The sequence below is a fragment of the Balaenoptera musculus genome, chromosome 2, assembly GCF_009873245.2.
Source record: "Balaenoptera musculus isolate JJ_BM4_2016_0621 chromosome 2, mBalMus1.pri.v3, whole genome shotgun sequence".
In the NCBI taxonomy this organism is placed as follows: Eukaryota; Metazoa; Chordata; class Mammalia; order Artiodactyla; family Balaenopteridae; genus Balaenoptera; species Balaenoptera musculus.
This window is the reverse complement of record NC_045786.1, coordinates 136,070,766-136,086,550: the sequence shown is the minus strand read 5'-3', so window position 1 is coordinate 136,086,550 and position 15,785 is coordinate 136,070,766. Positions and strand designations below refer to the sequence as shown.

General features: G+C 47.2%; 1 protein-coding gene across 1 annotated transcript in view; it reads right to left on the bottom strand.

Annotated features, from left to right (window-relative positions):
• PRKCH (protein kinase C eta) overlaps positions 1–15,785 on the bottom strand; it is a 221,531-nt gene that overhangs the window by 64,520 nt on the left and 141,226 nt on the right. The gene's annotated exons all lie outside the window — the stretch shown is intronic.

Genomic DNA, 15,785 nt, shown 5'->3' with positions numbered 1-15,785 from the left:
TCCATTTGGCCCCTCAGAAGGTTCCTGAATCAGAAAAGGGAACTTAAAGTCAAGTGAGATGCCGTCTCCATCTGGAAGGAACTCTAACCCAGCAGGTGAAATGGGCTCATAAAAGTCACTGTTGCAGTCAATGGACTAAGTACTGTGCAAGTGTTATGAATAAAGTGCTATGGAAAGTAACACTGCTTAATGGAAGAAGTGGACAAGTCTCCATTAAAAAGTGATTCTCCAAGATGGACAGCATAAAATGCTTTGCTTCAGGAACCTCTGAGATCAATGGACTTCCTCATTCCCTCTCATTAGCATTTATGGAGTCCCAAGTTAGCCAGTGCTGAATTAGGTGATGGGGACCCAACAGAGAGTAAAACAGGCACAAAACAGACAGTCTCTATCCATAGAGAGTCTAGTGTGGGAGATACACATTACTTTAAAAAAGCCACAAAGTCACATAAACAGGCAAATTTAAAAATTCTGGTAAATGCTGTGAAGGAAAAGTGGAGGAAGCAATGATATTGTGTCATCTGCTTGGGGGGTCAGGGGAGGTCTCTCTGAGCAAGTGATGTGGGAGCTGAGACCCTCCGAATGAGTGCAATCAGGGCCAGTGGTCATCCTTCTGGGGGGTGGGAGGGTGGGAGGTCATTTCATAAGGAAACTGGTATTTTACCAATTCACAAAGGATGTGTATACGCACACAGAAGCCATCCTCATTTGTGGTTTCAGGTGCTGCCAGCTCTGCTTGGCATTGCCATGCATTCACAGCGGAATGGTGGGCAGAGATTGTGTATGCTGTTGTTCATCTCCTGACCCATCACTGGTTTAATCATGGTTTAATCAGGCCCTTCCCAATCAGAAGACACTACAACTTATGACCTCCTATTCCCAATTTTAAGACAAACCTTAATTAGAAGGAAAAAAAAATCCTCTGGGTCTATGAAACATCTCTTTCTGCTAATGAGAAGCAAGAATTTAAGAGTGAAGATGGAATGGCAAGACTCACGCACACAAAACCAAAAACCAAACATCAATAAAACAACTCTTCAGGTTGACCAATATAAGCCAACAGAATACTAAATATATCAAGCCGTCTGACTAAGCTAATGGCCTTCATTTGAGTGTGACTGACCAGGGGGAGAGGCCGAGTTGGGTGGGACGAGCTTGGATGAGCAATGGGGTTCCCTATTTTCTGTATGGGGAGGGCTCGGGTGGAAGGAGCAGGTTAGCAGTGGGCGGGGCAGAGGGTAAGCATGTGATAGAGATGGGTCTAAGAGCTGCATCCGAGTGAGAAATTGTTATGCCGACGCTGTGTTCATTTGGAGGGGCCTCAGGGGCCTGGATGAATCCCCAGGTGGTAAAGCCGCCTCAAACCATCCCTCAGCAAGAAGGTCCATCTGATACATTTTTGTCCTCTGGCCTGTTCACCTTTGCATGGCTGTGACTGGCAGTCACATGAATTCCAATAGCTCGAAATACCTGGTTACTAGAACTGGGTCAGTAGGTAAGGGGCTACTCCCTAGGCTGCTGGAAATCAGCGGGGGTTAGCAAGAACGCCTGAGACAGTAGGCATCAAGATGAGGGCATTCCAAGGGAAACTGCGTCCATTCCTAGTTCCCCCCTAAAATAATTCTCATAATCTCAAGTCTGAAAAGCCAGACCCTGGGCTAAATTCCAGACCTGGGCAAGGACATACTGCCTTCCCTCCTCAGTCATGCTCCTCTGTCTCAGCCCCACCACCTGCCCTGGCGGCAGATTCTCAGTTAATGCACGGGTTCCTGGGAGGCGCGCACACCTGGCATGCACAGCAAGAGGTCATAAGCTTTAGAACTGCGAAAATATGCTTTTTTTTTTCACCCAGAGTCTCATTTCTAACTTCCTGTCTGGCACCACCTAGAACAGAGGGTACAGCTCCCAGCCCTCGGGCTACACTCAACTCTTTAAGCATGCAGGAAGGGAAAACGAGCCAGGAGATACAAGGACACTTTAATGAAAAGTAATAGTCCATCTTACCAAAGACCTACAATAATGTCACAAGGTAGAAAAACAAAAGCATGTTTATCAGCTAGCAAAATGTGTTTGCTGTGAAGAGACCTTCTGTTTACATAGAATTCTGTTCAGTCTATTTTAAAATGTTTGCTGCTGAGGCAGTTCAAATTTGGTAGCAATTTCTCCACGATTTCTTTTGTAGAGGTGGAGATAAATGACAAAAATATCCAGCTTTTAGCAAAGATTCACTCATAGTGGGGGTTAGTGAGAAGCCATCCTCAGCAATAAACTTTCATTAAACATGTCCTCAGGTGGGGCTTCTAGAAAGTGTGCAATAAACAGTAGCGGCTGCTGGTGGCGGCTATAATGGTGAAGATGTTTTCAGTTAGAAAAAAAAAAAAGATCATACACATGAATGTGCAGAATTATTTCAGTTATAGCCAAAGATGCAGATATGCACAGAAAAGACAAAAAAATACCTATGTATGACAAGTCAGCTTTCAGTTGTGAGATCTGGTATGTCATTTATCTCTTCTTTATACTTTTCAGTATCTCTGAAGGTTTCTTTTTAAAAAAATTTTTTTTATTAAAAAAATTTTTTTTGGCCACACGGTGCAGCTTGTAGGATCTTAGTTCCCCGACCAGAGACTGAACCCGGGCCCTCGGCAGTGAAAGCGTGTAGTCCTAACCACTGGACCGCCAGGAAATTCCCTCTGAAGGTTTCTATGATGAGTGTGCATTATTCTTATAATTAGAAACAAAGCAAAGTCACATATGGCTTCCTCCATATTTCCCTAATTTTCACCTGAAAGATGAGAGACTGGAAAAGTGCAATTCTGAGACTGTCTTAGAGCAGGTACTTAGGCAGTGGGAGGTGGGATTAGGAAAGCAGCTACAGAAAGAGGGGTCTTCACATCCCTGGCAGCCCATTATTCAGGGCCCCTAATAACCACCCTGTCCCTGAATAGCCATTCTGATGCCTGATATAACCAGGCCATCAGGCTTGTTGGAAACACATCCAAAATGAGACTCAGCAGGCTCTGGTTTGGGTCCCAGGGCTCCACTGAGAGGAGAGGGTCTGAGTTCTGGTACACAGGCTTCATAGAGTCTACTGAGTCTTTCAAAGACTTTTTTTTTTTTTTAAATACTACTCTATTTATTTATTTATTTTTGGCTGCGTTGGGTCCTCCTTGCTGCGCGCAGGCCCTCCCTAGTTGCGGTGCAGGGGCTCCTCATCGTGGTGGCTTCTCTTGTTGTGGAGCAGGGGCTCTAGTGTGCGGGCTCAGTAGTTGTGGCTCGCGGGCTCTAGAGCGCAGGCTCAGTAGTTGTGGCGCACGGGCCTAGCTGCTCCACGGCATGTGGGATCTTCCTGGACCAGGGCTCGAACCCGTGACCTAACCACTGCACCACCAGGGAGGTCCCCTCAGAGGCCTTTTATGCTTGCTTTAAGGGTCTCCACAAGGAGGAATACACGTTTACTGAGCACACACTATGCCAGGCCCTGGGTGGGGACCAAGTATCATAAAATGAACGGGAGCCCAGGCCTGCTCTCAGGAAGCTCTCGTAGCCGGAGCACATCAGCCCAGTGTGCTAAGCACAGTACAGGGGCACAGGGGGCATCATGCAGAAACAGAGCAGGGACACCGGAGCAGCCTGGAGGCTGGGGTGGGGTTGGGGGAAAGCTTCGAAGAGGAGCCGATTCACCAGCCTTGAAGGATGAGGAAGCACGAGTCAGGATGGAGTGGGATGGAGGGGGCAGGAATCAAGGTGAATGAACAGCTGAAGTGTCAGGTGTGAGGCAGGGTGTCGTGAGTGCAAAGGGGGATGTTCCCCAGGTGCTGAGGCTGCTTTCATGATCAAGTACAGAAAGCCAAGGCTAGTTACGAAGCTTCCCTTCACCCTATCCGCAGGTCACCCACAGCTGAGAACAGGGCCTTGGTCCGATGAATACACACGGTCATTCACTATCGGCCTCTGCCATAATTACAGGCCCAGTGTCTGGGCTAAAGCAGGTGGCAGCTATGCTTTTTAAGGGCTAGGCTTGAAAAAGACTGCAGTAGTGTTGGAACCTGCCACAAATAATAAACATCAGCTACAAAAACCAATGACTCCAGCTGAATTTTACTCCTATGGCATGAATGCCATCAAGCTGGAAACCTTTCACATTGAACAAATGCCCTTTACAAAGCAGCGATGAAGCAACGAGGCAGAAGATCACCTCCTGCCTACAACTCCACTATCTGTGCTGCTTAAGACCTAGTCTCACTGATGACTTGACAAACACTAAGTCATGCTGAAGAAACCCAACTGGGAAGCAACCAGAGGAAGTATCTGCTGGCATCCAGGCATTTAGGGAGGCTCTCACTGCACGGTGGATTAAGGCTGCCACGAGTCGTTTCTGGGGCAGCGAAGAGTTTCCAAATCCCACCTTGGGCAGTGAGGGCAGACGGCTGTTTCTGTATTTAAGCCGGTGTAGATAGCATTCCAGTTTTTCTAAAATCCAATTTCCTAGATGCTGAGCCTGGACACCTGCACGGCTTTCCCCGAGGCCTCTGGCTCCTCGAGGGGAAATCTTGCCCTGATCTGCACAGTAACAAATCTAAGGTCCCGCAGACTGGCTTAACCTCAGTTCTAAAGCCAAGTGGCCCAGCCCTTTGTCTGTCCCTTGCTCCTCTCTTTTGTTCCTGATTCAACCAACCACAAATGCAAGTCATTAACATGGGGTGAGGAACACCTGGGGGAATAAAAGCAACTCAGAAATCCCTTTGTCCCACTCAGCCCAGCCCAGCCCAGCATGAGTTACAGGAGGCCAAGGAGCTGGTGCCTGGTTAGTTAGTAATAGAATTCCTGTCGTCACGTGCCTGGTCCCATTGACCGCTGCAGCCTGGGCCAAGTCTGCCCCTGGCTACTGTCAGTTCAGGGATGTTGCTTCCCCAGGCCAAAGGGGATAAAAATATCTTCCGACCTGAAAGTGGCTGACAGTATAAGCAGCGTGCATTCCCTAAAGCCCCTCCTAAGGACTGTTTTTTGGGAGGTAAAACTGATGGGCAATTGCATGAGGAGAAGTTAGAGAGAAAACACCAGTATAGATAGAAGTGCTATGGTACCCGTGGCAAGGTGACGTCACCTAAGGAGGGTGAGTGCACAGTGACCACGGGCCAGGGATGAGACCCCTTAGGGCCCGTGTGCCAGACACGTTCAGAGGTGTCTGCTCAGCCCATTGAGCCCTTCCTTCCTCAGAGACCTGCCCTGGCACCGTCACGTGGGTAAGTGCTGGACATTCTGCACACAGCAAGTTGGACCAAGTTGCTCCCTGCCTCCCACTCCAGTCCCCTTCCCAGAAAACTGGAACTGAGATAGACAGCTGTTCATGTAGGCTGTGCTGTGTGCAAGAACTGAGGAAACGTGAATTAGGGAGCTGAGGCTGCCGCCTCTGTGGTGTGAACACATGAGATGTCTCGGTATACCAGAGCAGTGAACGCCGGGATGGACAGATGGAGGAGAAGAATGGAGCAAAGATAAGAAAGCGTGAATGGGCCAAGAAGGAAACTACCTGGGTCCCCCACACCCTTCCAGTTTCAGGTCCCCAGAGAGACCTGGCCATTGTGTGCCCTCGGGTTCCATGAGACACCACCGTACCTCTGATTCTTTATTTTCACTTCTCCCTTTTTGCGTGACTCTAGTTAAGTGTTTTTCCAGTATTTGCTACCAGGAGAATTGTAACTGAAACATTCACCAATTTTTAAGGGGCAGGAGGTTTCCTGATTTATAAATCTAGGGTAATAACACCTCTAACGACACTGATCGTGTGAGGATTAAACCAGAAGCCGAGTGCCTGGCACAGCACCAGACCCAGAAAAGGATCTCAACAAATAGACTCTATTGTTATTACTACATCGCACAAAGAGGACCAAAGCTACATCTGGGAGACCTTGTGCCCAGCACTGAAGTCCCTGGTGTAGCTAAGAGGAAGCACAGTGTAGGGGTCAGGAGTCAGGAAGCCCGAGATGCCAAAGCAGCTCCAGCTGTGCTCTATTTATTTTTTCGCTCTCAAAACTCTCATCGGCAAAATGGGGATAATAAGGTGATTGAACTCACAGGTGTTCGAGGGTGAAATGATTTAAGCTTAGAATTTCAAACAGTTATGTGGCACATGGTACGTGCGTGATGAATGTTAGCAACTATTAGTGCCGGTATTCTCCTCCTCCTCCTCGCCACCTGCACTAGGCTGCAGCTGCCGGGGCCGTCTGCTCCTGGGGCTCTGGCCCCTGGCGTGGGGGCTACAGTGAACCACACAGGGAGCCGCCTGCCGTGGGTGCGGAGATGGTGCCCCACTCACGGGGCACTCGGCCTGGCGCGTACACAGGAGCGAGACGGCAGCCGCAACCGCTACAGCAGCGGCTCCCCGACCCCCAGTTCAGGACAGGAGTCTCGAGGGATCAGGGAGTCAGGAGGACCCCAGGGCAGCTGCTGGGTTGCAGGAGCACTTCCTGATACTGTACAGTCATGGCCCTGACCTGATAAAGAGAACTTCTCTTTCTTGGACGTGACTATTTAACAAGGGGTCACGAAACTAGATTTGATAAGCCAAGACACATTAACCAAATAAGTTTTCTCATTTTTCTAATATTAGATAATAATTCATATTCTCTCTTTTAAGAGCTTTATAATAATCATAATTATTATTGCAAGGCAAATGTGCTCCCCTATGAACTGCAAACACTATGGTAAACGAGACTGTTTATAGTAGCTATTCTCCCCTTCTACAAAGTCGATTTGTTCTTATAAACAGACTGAGAAAGATTTTTCTGTTTAAACCAAGAATCCATGGTCACTGCCATTGACACATGTAAATCTCATTTAAAGATGTATTTACAGGGGCTTCCCTGGTGGCGCGGTGGTTGAGAGTCTGCCTGCTAACGCTGGGGACACGGGTTCGAGCCCTGGTCTGGGAAGATCCCACATGCCGCGGAGCAACTGGGCCCGTGAGCCACAACTACTGAGCCTGTGCGTCTGGAGCCTGTGCTCCGCAACAAGGGAGGCCACGATGGTGAGAGGCCCGCGCACCACGATGAGGAGTGGCCCCCGCTTGCCGCAACTAGAGGAAGCCCTCGCGCAGAAACGAAGACCCAACACAGCCAAATAAATAAATAAATAATAATTAAAAAAAAAAAAAAGATGTATTTACAGTGAGGATGCAGGTTACCTTTTGGAAATAAGACAAAGAATAGAAATAACATTTAAAGTTAATGACTAATTTAGTTATTGCTTTAAGGCAATGTTAAGCTGGGAGCCACATCAATACTTACTTACCCAAGTTCTAAGAATTGCTTTGGAATTACTTCTAAATGAGTAACACATCAACCCTGTATCAAAAGCTGTGGAGTGCTATTGACCGGCTGTGGACAAGGAAAAGGAAATCTCCAGTAATAGACAGCATTGTGTTGTATTTCTCATAAGTGCCTCTGTTTTATAATTTTTCTCTGACAAAGTCATCTACAGGGTGAATAGGGAGTTCAAATCAACAGGAAACCGTTACTGACGTCAAAGAGGTGACAGCAGAAAAGCACCCCCGTGAGGAAATCTGATTGCACCATGCCTGAACTGGAAACAACTTGAACTTAACCACATTAAGACTGATTACAAAGTCTTCAAGGAAGAAACAAGGAGAGGGAATCGAATGGCTTTTTTTTGGTTTGTTTGTTTTGTTTTTAATTTATCATTTTGCTCAGCCCAGAAGATATGAGAAGTTAATTCAACCACCCAGCAACTCTTCTGTCAAGCCCACAGGCATGGTACATCCTATCTGAGCTCAGAAACTAGTCTTTGGGAAGGTGAAATATGTCTCCAATATAACAAGCCCTTAGGAGCTTGCATTTTAAACCTGGAGGGACACACAGTTCTTTCCAAAGACCAAGTGTTCTCCTGGCAAACTGGATACGTTATGGTCCTCTCTTATAATGAAACTCGACAAGGCTTATTGGCATATGTACCAGATGAGGGAAACGAGGCAATCGAACCTGCAGGTCAACATCCTGTGAAACATCTGGGCCAGGATGTTTTTTTAAAGCATAAATAAGCAGCAAACATATGATCAGGGATATAGCAAAGTTGGAGCACAAGTCCTCCCTTCCTGGTGGAGCCTCCTTTGGCGTCTCTGGTCCACACACATCCTGCCCAGTATCACTGGGCTGGCTGGGCGGGCTTTGTGCACTTGGTCGTGTTTTCTCTGGAGGGCCTGAAACCTTTTAAGGCAGAGCCCAGATGCCAAATGATGCATCTCTAGTACCACCACCCCTGGTGCCTGCACTATGGTAAGGTTTAATAAACCCTTGAGGAACTAACATAGCAGGAGACCATTTTTGTTTCCTGATAAAATTTAAACTAGATTAGAAAAGTTGGAACAAATTGCCAAGACTAGTTTTACCCGGCCAGTTTGTGGAAGTCAAGTGCAAAGAAGTGAAGTGCCTCGCCCACCGTCAAAACAGTTTGTGAAAGCGTTCAAGAGAGGCAGGTCTGCTTGACGCCATTTCATTTCCCTTTATTTATAATATATCCCAGATCCAGTGGGTAGCTCTGAATCCCTTGGTGAACGGACTTCATCTCGGCACTTGATGGCTCCTCCTAAGAAACCACTTCCTCCTGATTCTTTGGTTTTTCTGTTTATAAAAGTAATTACATGTTCTTCGTTCAAATGTAATTACAAAGTAAATACATGGAAAATTGAGAAAATAAAATCACCTGTAATCCTGACACCCAGAGAGAGAAGTCTAAATACAAGGAGAAACAAAACTATTTATGGCTTTTAGCATCCAAAGAACTGCAGATTTTAGAGCACATATTTACAAAGTAATTTTAACTACATTTGATTTCCCCCTTATGTCCTAATTATACTTAACACTTTATAGCATGTTTAAAGAACAGAAAAAGAGAAAACAAAAAAACATACCCTTCCTTTTGCACTTACATTACATAATATTTCCTGATGTACTTAGTCATCAAAACCATGATTTTTTTTAACAGTTGCATACTATTCCCCATGCCATTTTTATGAAGTCCTACAATTAGCTGGACTTCTGCTTACGTTAATGAGAATAAGAGACATGGTATTAACAGTCTAGTCACTGACTTATGATAAAGATCATTTTTATTAGCCTGGAAAAACAGGCATCTCTGAAAGCAGATTATTACGAACTGGACATGGTGTTTTAATTCTGAATGTAGATTCCCAAAGAAGATACCTTAGGTGATTATTCACTTAAAAAAAAAAAAAAAGGTTTGGTCACTTAAAGGTATGCAGGATAGGATTCCTTTAAATCATTATTTCACATAGTACATTCTTTTTATAAAGATTTTGGTTTCAGCATCAAATAAGAACAAGTCTATTGAAGATATTTATGGATTTAGTTTGTACAGGGCTACAGAATAAAGAGTAAAAATTCCGTTATGCCATTTCACTTTAGATTCTTTTTCATGACAGAGGTTCCTAAACTTCGCAACTTTTTAAAGAAGATTTCATGTCTCCCTTTGATCTGTGGATCAACTAGACATTTCTTCCTCATGGGAGGAGATTCTGGGTTATAGCTTTCTGATTAAACATTTTGCCAATTAGGGAAGTATCAAATCTGGCCAAGAATATTCCATATCTGCCTCAAGATGACGCCTGGAAATCCACTGGCTGAGAGTCTGTTCCTTCCTCTGCTCTATGGTGCTGCATACTTGCTGAAATTTCTGTCTGGAATGTGCCTTCCATGTGCTATTTTGAGTTTGAGACTTCCAGTTTAGACACAACATCATTCTTCTCCGGCCCTCTGGCTGGGGAATGAGATCCCCTACAATCTCTCCCCAGATCCTTTTTGCAACGTGGGCAAAATACGGATCTCCACTGTCCACTGAGGAAGAAAGATGCAGACCTTACTATAAAGGCAGGGAGACCCAAGTAAAAGAGACATAGCTCTAATAAGATGAGGGGCAAAGTAATCAGAAATAGATGAAAACGTTTACCCAGGGGAGAGGACACTGTGTTACCTTCGTCGAGAAGCTTTAGCTGGTGAAGTGAAGTTCGATGGGCCCTTCAGACCCCAAGGATGAGAATGGTGACTAAGATGGCCACACCAGCAACCATATCCCAGATCCAGTGGGTAGCTCTGAATCCCTTGGTGAACGGACTTCATCTCGGCACTTGATGGCTCCTCCTAAGAAACCACTTCCTCCTGATTCTTCTCTTTTCCCCCTACCTTTAGCCACCCTTACTTAGAAATCCCTCTTCAGCCTTCCTCTCTTCTCCTTCTATAAACACCTACTGACATATTTTAAATGATAGTTTCTACTATGCCAAGTGGATACTGATGACACTAAAATCTACTCCCCATCTGAACAGTGTTTCTGAGCGACATCTTACCACTGGATTTTCTGCAAAACAAAAACACAACAAAAGAACCCAAAACGTTTATTCCGTTCCCCCAGGCTCCCAACTGGTCAGAACTCTGGCCATTCCTCTCGCTCTTTTACTCTAAAAAGTCCTATCAATTCCACCTCCTATGTGTTTCCTTGACTCCATTCCTGTGACTGCTGCCTTGGGGCAGGAAGGCTCAGGAGGCCAGTGGTTCAACAGCCTTACCTGGGCTGCGCCCCCCCCCCCCCCACCCCAAGTCTCCTCCCTCTGCAGACAGCCACCTGGAGCCCTCCCCAAATGCAAAGCTTAGGTTGCTCCCTGCCAGTTCCTTTCACCTCATGATTGAGTCTAAACTCTTCAGCAAAGGATGTCTTCTTTCCTCCCCATATTTCCTCTCCTGCAATCCTGTTACATCAAGTTATTTGGGGGTTCCTGGGCACATCATACAATTTTAAGCCTCTGTGTCTTTGCACTGCTATTACCTCTGTCTGGGAGGCCCATCCTCCTTCTGTCTCTGTAGGGCTCCTATTCATCCTTAAAACACAGCTCAGACAGCCCCTCCCATGGAAGGCCTTTCCAACTTCCCCAGGGACCAAGCTATGACTGTCTTCTATCACACAGTGATAAGACATATCTGTGTTTAGGAAGACCCTTGCCTGAAAGCAACAAAAGGGCAGGCCCACATTTTGTTCTTCCTTATGCCTTCAAGTTCCTGGCACATAATGTCCCTGGCTCAGGAAACATTTACTGAATGGAATTAAAAATGCAACATAGACACAATATTACCATTCAACATATTAACAGGTAATGTCTCTGGTGGCTAGAATCTACTTTTAATATGTGGAGACCACTCAGTTTTGCAGATAGCCTCTAAGGTATCTGTATCTTAAGCTGAAATGGCATTCCCATACATGGAAACAAAAGAAAGAAAACAGCAAGTCTGCTTTCCCCAAAGCGAACTTGTATTGCTACCAGCACATTTTTCTACACTGGTTGGGAAATATTTCTTAAAGCTTTATCTCTGTTTGTAAATTCCAATCATTTGTACCACACACAGGATAGGAATCTGACTCACAGAGAGGCACCCCTTTAAGACCAGAGTGGTGACGATGATTATCATAAAATGTCACTCATTCAGTGTTTTGTTGGTAAAGTGGAAATAGAATCATTAAATGCCAAAACACGAGAAGCTGCACTATTTGTATTGCTTGCTTTCTAACATAACCCATTTTAACTATATGCTCACTGAGCTAATCTTTTGTTCCTTAGATGTCCCAGGCTCTGACAACTCTGCCCTATCCGAACTGCTGGGAGCGTGCTAACCTCTTGTTCACGTTCAACAGACCTCTTACTTCCGCCTCCGCTTCCCAGACCAGGGCCCCAGTCCCTGCGAATGCCACAGTGCAGCCACTGAGAGGACAGCTGTTAGGAGCCCCCAGACAGGAGCTCTGTCTGTCTACAAACTCAGAAAAAAACAGAGATAATGCTTATGTCTTTACAAAGAAGATCTGTCACATTTTCTTTGGCCTCTGTGAAAAGGCTAGTGATCTAGCCTACTTGACTTCCCAGATCTAGGCTGGACCACCAGACACTCATGTAAGGCAGTGGTTTTCAACTGGAGAGATTCTTCCCCCAGGGAGCATCTGGTCATGTCTGGAGACTTTTTTGGTTGTCGTAACTAGGGAAGTGCCACCGGCACCTGGTGAGCAGAGGCCAGGGACGTTGCTAATCCTACAACGCACAGGACAGCTCCCTCCCCTCCCGTGACAAAGGGTTGTCCTGCCCTCAATATTAGTAGTGGGCAAATGATATCACATTGTACAAATACGTGATTTAAATTTTTTTTAATTTATTTTTTTTAATCTTTTTTACTGGAAAGGTTGAACATTCACCAGTCATTCAATTCCTTAAACTATTGACCTGTTGGTGAAGGTCAAGGTCTTGGAGGTAAAGTTCTGAGCAACATGGAAGGAACTTCCTGCTACCGATCTGCCCTGAAGCCAAAGTAGGGAGGGACAAACCGAGTTTATGAGCAGGCTCTCAATTCTGCAGGTTTCCAGAAGAGGAACTTGAACCAGTCTCTAAGTCCAGTTCTCTACTTTGTTGGTTGTGTCTCACTTATCTTGAACTACCTTTCACCATTGGTGAGACACACGCTAGTGCAGAAGGTCTGGGCTTGACGTGGGCACAGGCTAGTTCCCACTTCACAAGCGGACTATGGGTCAGTGCTCCCTGGGGGTGAGGAGTGAGAGGAAGGACGAAGACGAAGACACTTCCCACACGGCCACCGCACAGGAGCAGTAAAACATGTATGGGTGGGAGGGAAGGAGTTCTGCGGGAAGGGCTCTCCTCTTTTGTTTTGGTTGGGAATTATACATTACATCATTTTAACGTTGAAAATATCATACACAATGAGAATGGAATTGAGACTCTGGGAAGAGTTCCAAGACTCCCTTTGTGAGACCTAAGCAATACATCATTACAGACCATCCTAAAGAAACGGGTAGGAGTGAGCTCCAAATACAGCGGGCTCCTTTGCTGTGCAAATATACTAAAAGCTGGACGCCTGCACTGAAAGGAAACAGGAACTCCCTGGGTGGTCCCAAAGGGAAGACGGGGCCTGCCAGAGCCCGCCAGTGGAGCGGGACGGTCTGCTGGTGAGACGGAGCCAAGGTACTCTCTGACAGTGGAAGGCTGGAAGAGGAACCCTGCACGAGTCAGTCTTGACGGCACGGATTGGGGGTGGGGGCAGGGAATGAGACCAGTCCTCCCTGCGGGATGAAGAACACTGTACCAGTTGCAACCGTGAGCATGGGAAGTAAGCCGGGCTGCTGCTCTTTCATGACGCCCCCTGCTTTGGGCCCCAAGCCCAGTGGTGCTCCAGAACCCATCGCCGTCCCTGCCCCCAGGAATCTCCATCAGGTCTTCAATTCACTGCACCACACAGGAAACCACACGCAAATGCAGCTTGAAGACAAGCCCCGCAGACTCTCTTCTAAGCAGATGGCTGCTCTGAGCCTGTCCTAAATAGCAATCCCAGAACTGCTACCAGGACCAGCCCACCGTGCAGGGTCAGCAGCTGACTCTATGCTATCAGCAGGCTGCTCAGGCCCCCGAACTCCCCGGGAGGACGCCGGCTCCATGAGGGAAGGGGCTCCCCCTTGCTTTGTCCACTGCTGCGTCCTCAGGGCTCAGAGGCGAGCCTTCACCCTGAAGGAACTCTGTGCACATCTGCCAAATGAATGCACACCCTTGATCTTCACCTACTGGTGGACAAGCCTCTGTCACTACAAGTCGGCTAAGTTGATAGTGACAGATGGGGCTGATCCTGTCCTGAGAGGCCCCGGATTGTTCTGGGGCCTAGTGGAGATGGGCACAGCTGGGTTCTAACCAGTGATGAAGCAATTATGGAAAACGCAAGTATTTCAAAACGAGAAGACATTATGGTCTGTGATTTTCACCCAGACCAGTTGGGTTTCTAGACTGCACGATTCTGGGTTCAGGGTAAGGGGCACCCACTCCAGCCACCCACAGGTGTCGCGTCAGGCCCTGGCCCCAAGGTCCCAGTTGGTCCTGGCAGAGGCCAACCCAGCTTCCCTGGGAAACACCCGCAGGCCACCCTCAGGAGCCGCTACTTAGACTGTTAGTTTTACAGTCATTCTGGTTGCCCTTCTGAGGAAAGACTGGCCCGTAGGTAAAATTTTCCCCCAGAGGCCAGTGCTCGTTTTCAGCTACCTTTCCTTTGGTAGCATGGAGTAAACACAGTCATTATACTGTCTATGCCATGTGTGTGACTCTCCTCTTCCCAGCTAGACTGAGGATTAAAAGCACTGCTTCTCCCCCTAGCCCTCCATCAGTGTGATCCCGGACTGGCTGACTTTTCACTAAACTATTTGGTAGAAAGCCCACCCCATTCTCATGCCTGGAGCCACTCCTGGCACTTCAAGCCCAGTGCCTTAAAACAGGGCCCTGCTGAGGCGGGAGTATCTATAGTTTGGCAGGTTCCCAGGCACGATCAGGGAAAACCGTAACCAAAACTCAGTGCCACAAAGCCTCGCCAGTCATCGGGAAGCACAGGGGCCGTGTCTGACCCTGGCAACTCTCAGATAAGTCAACGGAAGTGACACACAATTCATGAACCGCCTTATAAACACGGAGGTGGGGAGTCCAGGCCATCTCTAGGTCATCGGTGTGGGTGACAGCTAGTGACAAGGTCAGTTACAGCTGAACAACCTCGGAGGGAAACACACGGCAACCCTTTCAAGCCCTTTGGTCACACCAAGTGTTCTGGCAGTCCTCCCTGAGCAGAGACAGCCAAAGGAACAGCAAGAACTCCGCGTCCTCCTATTTCCCATTCATTTTCACGGCCCTATTGAGTCACAGATAGTCGGGAAGCCGGGAAGCCTCCAAGGACAGAAGCAAAGGTCCTAAATCAGCTTCCCAGAAATCCAGAGCCCAGAGACGGCCTATGTGCATTCTGTCCCCAGCTGGAACATGATTAATAAGCTGGGAACATGCCCAACTGGGAAACACCATGTTCTGGCTCATTTTCTATTTTGATCTGAGCCAAAGGCAAACTATACCAAATGACCCATAAGCAGACCAAAGGGTGTTTATGGCACTCACTGCTCAGGGAAAGGAGGAAACCCAGTTCCAAACAGGTAAGAGGAAATGGCCTTTCCTTAGGTATTTTATAAAAGGCCACAAAACTGTATGTTGTGAAAAACTGCCTTTATTCTTGCCTGATGACACTCTCCTCAGCTGTGCACACTGCAGAGGGAGGATACTTCTATTTGTGCGATATTAGAAATGGCGTAGATTATTAAACTGGACGACCTGGTTAAGAATCCACAGACTGACTCTTGCTTGCTGTGTGATCTGGGGCAAGTTCTTTAACCTCTCTGGACCTCACTTTCCAGATCTTTAAAATGAGGATAATAGTAGCTATACCCCCGTGGACTGTTTTGAGTATTAAATGAGATATTTCATTCAACAGCTATTTATGGAAATACCGAATTGTACACTTGTCGAGACACTGGTAGTGAATATAAGCACCCAGAATATGCTAGGGTCTCGGTGAGTAGTACCTGCTGCTGCTACTTCATCCTTCACCCACCCCTTCTGCAAAGCTGGTGCAGTTAGGCTCCGAGAATCGACCAGCTATGTAACGTGTTAACAGAGGGCTCTTCCCCTTGCCCGGGATGTTGCTGTGATTTAGAGCATCGCGGGTGAAGCTGTACCAGGGGCCAAGTGGCCCAGCTGCCGCTGCCAGATGCTCCCTGAACACCGGGAAAGGGAACGAGAGCTGGAGGGGCTGGAGGGCGGTTGGGTGTGCAGGGCTGACTGCACCTCCCACCCCCACCTGAATGAAGTCAGTGGGGGGTCCCTATTGGGAGGCATTTCTGCCAAC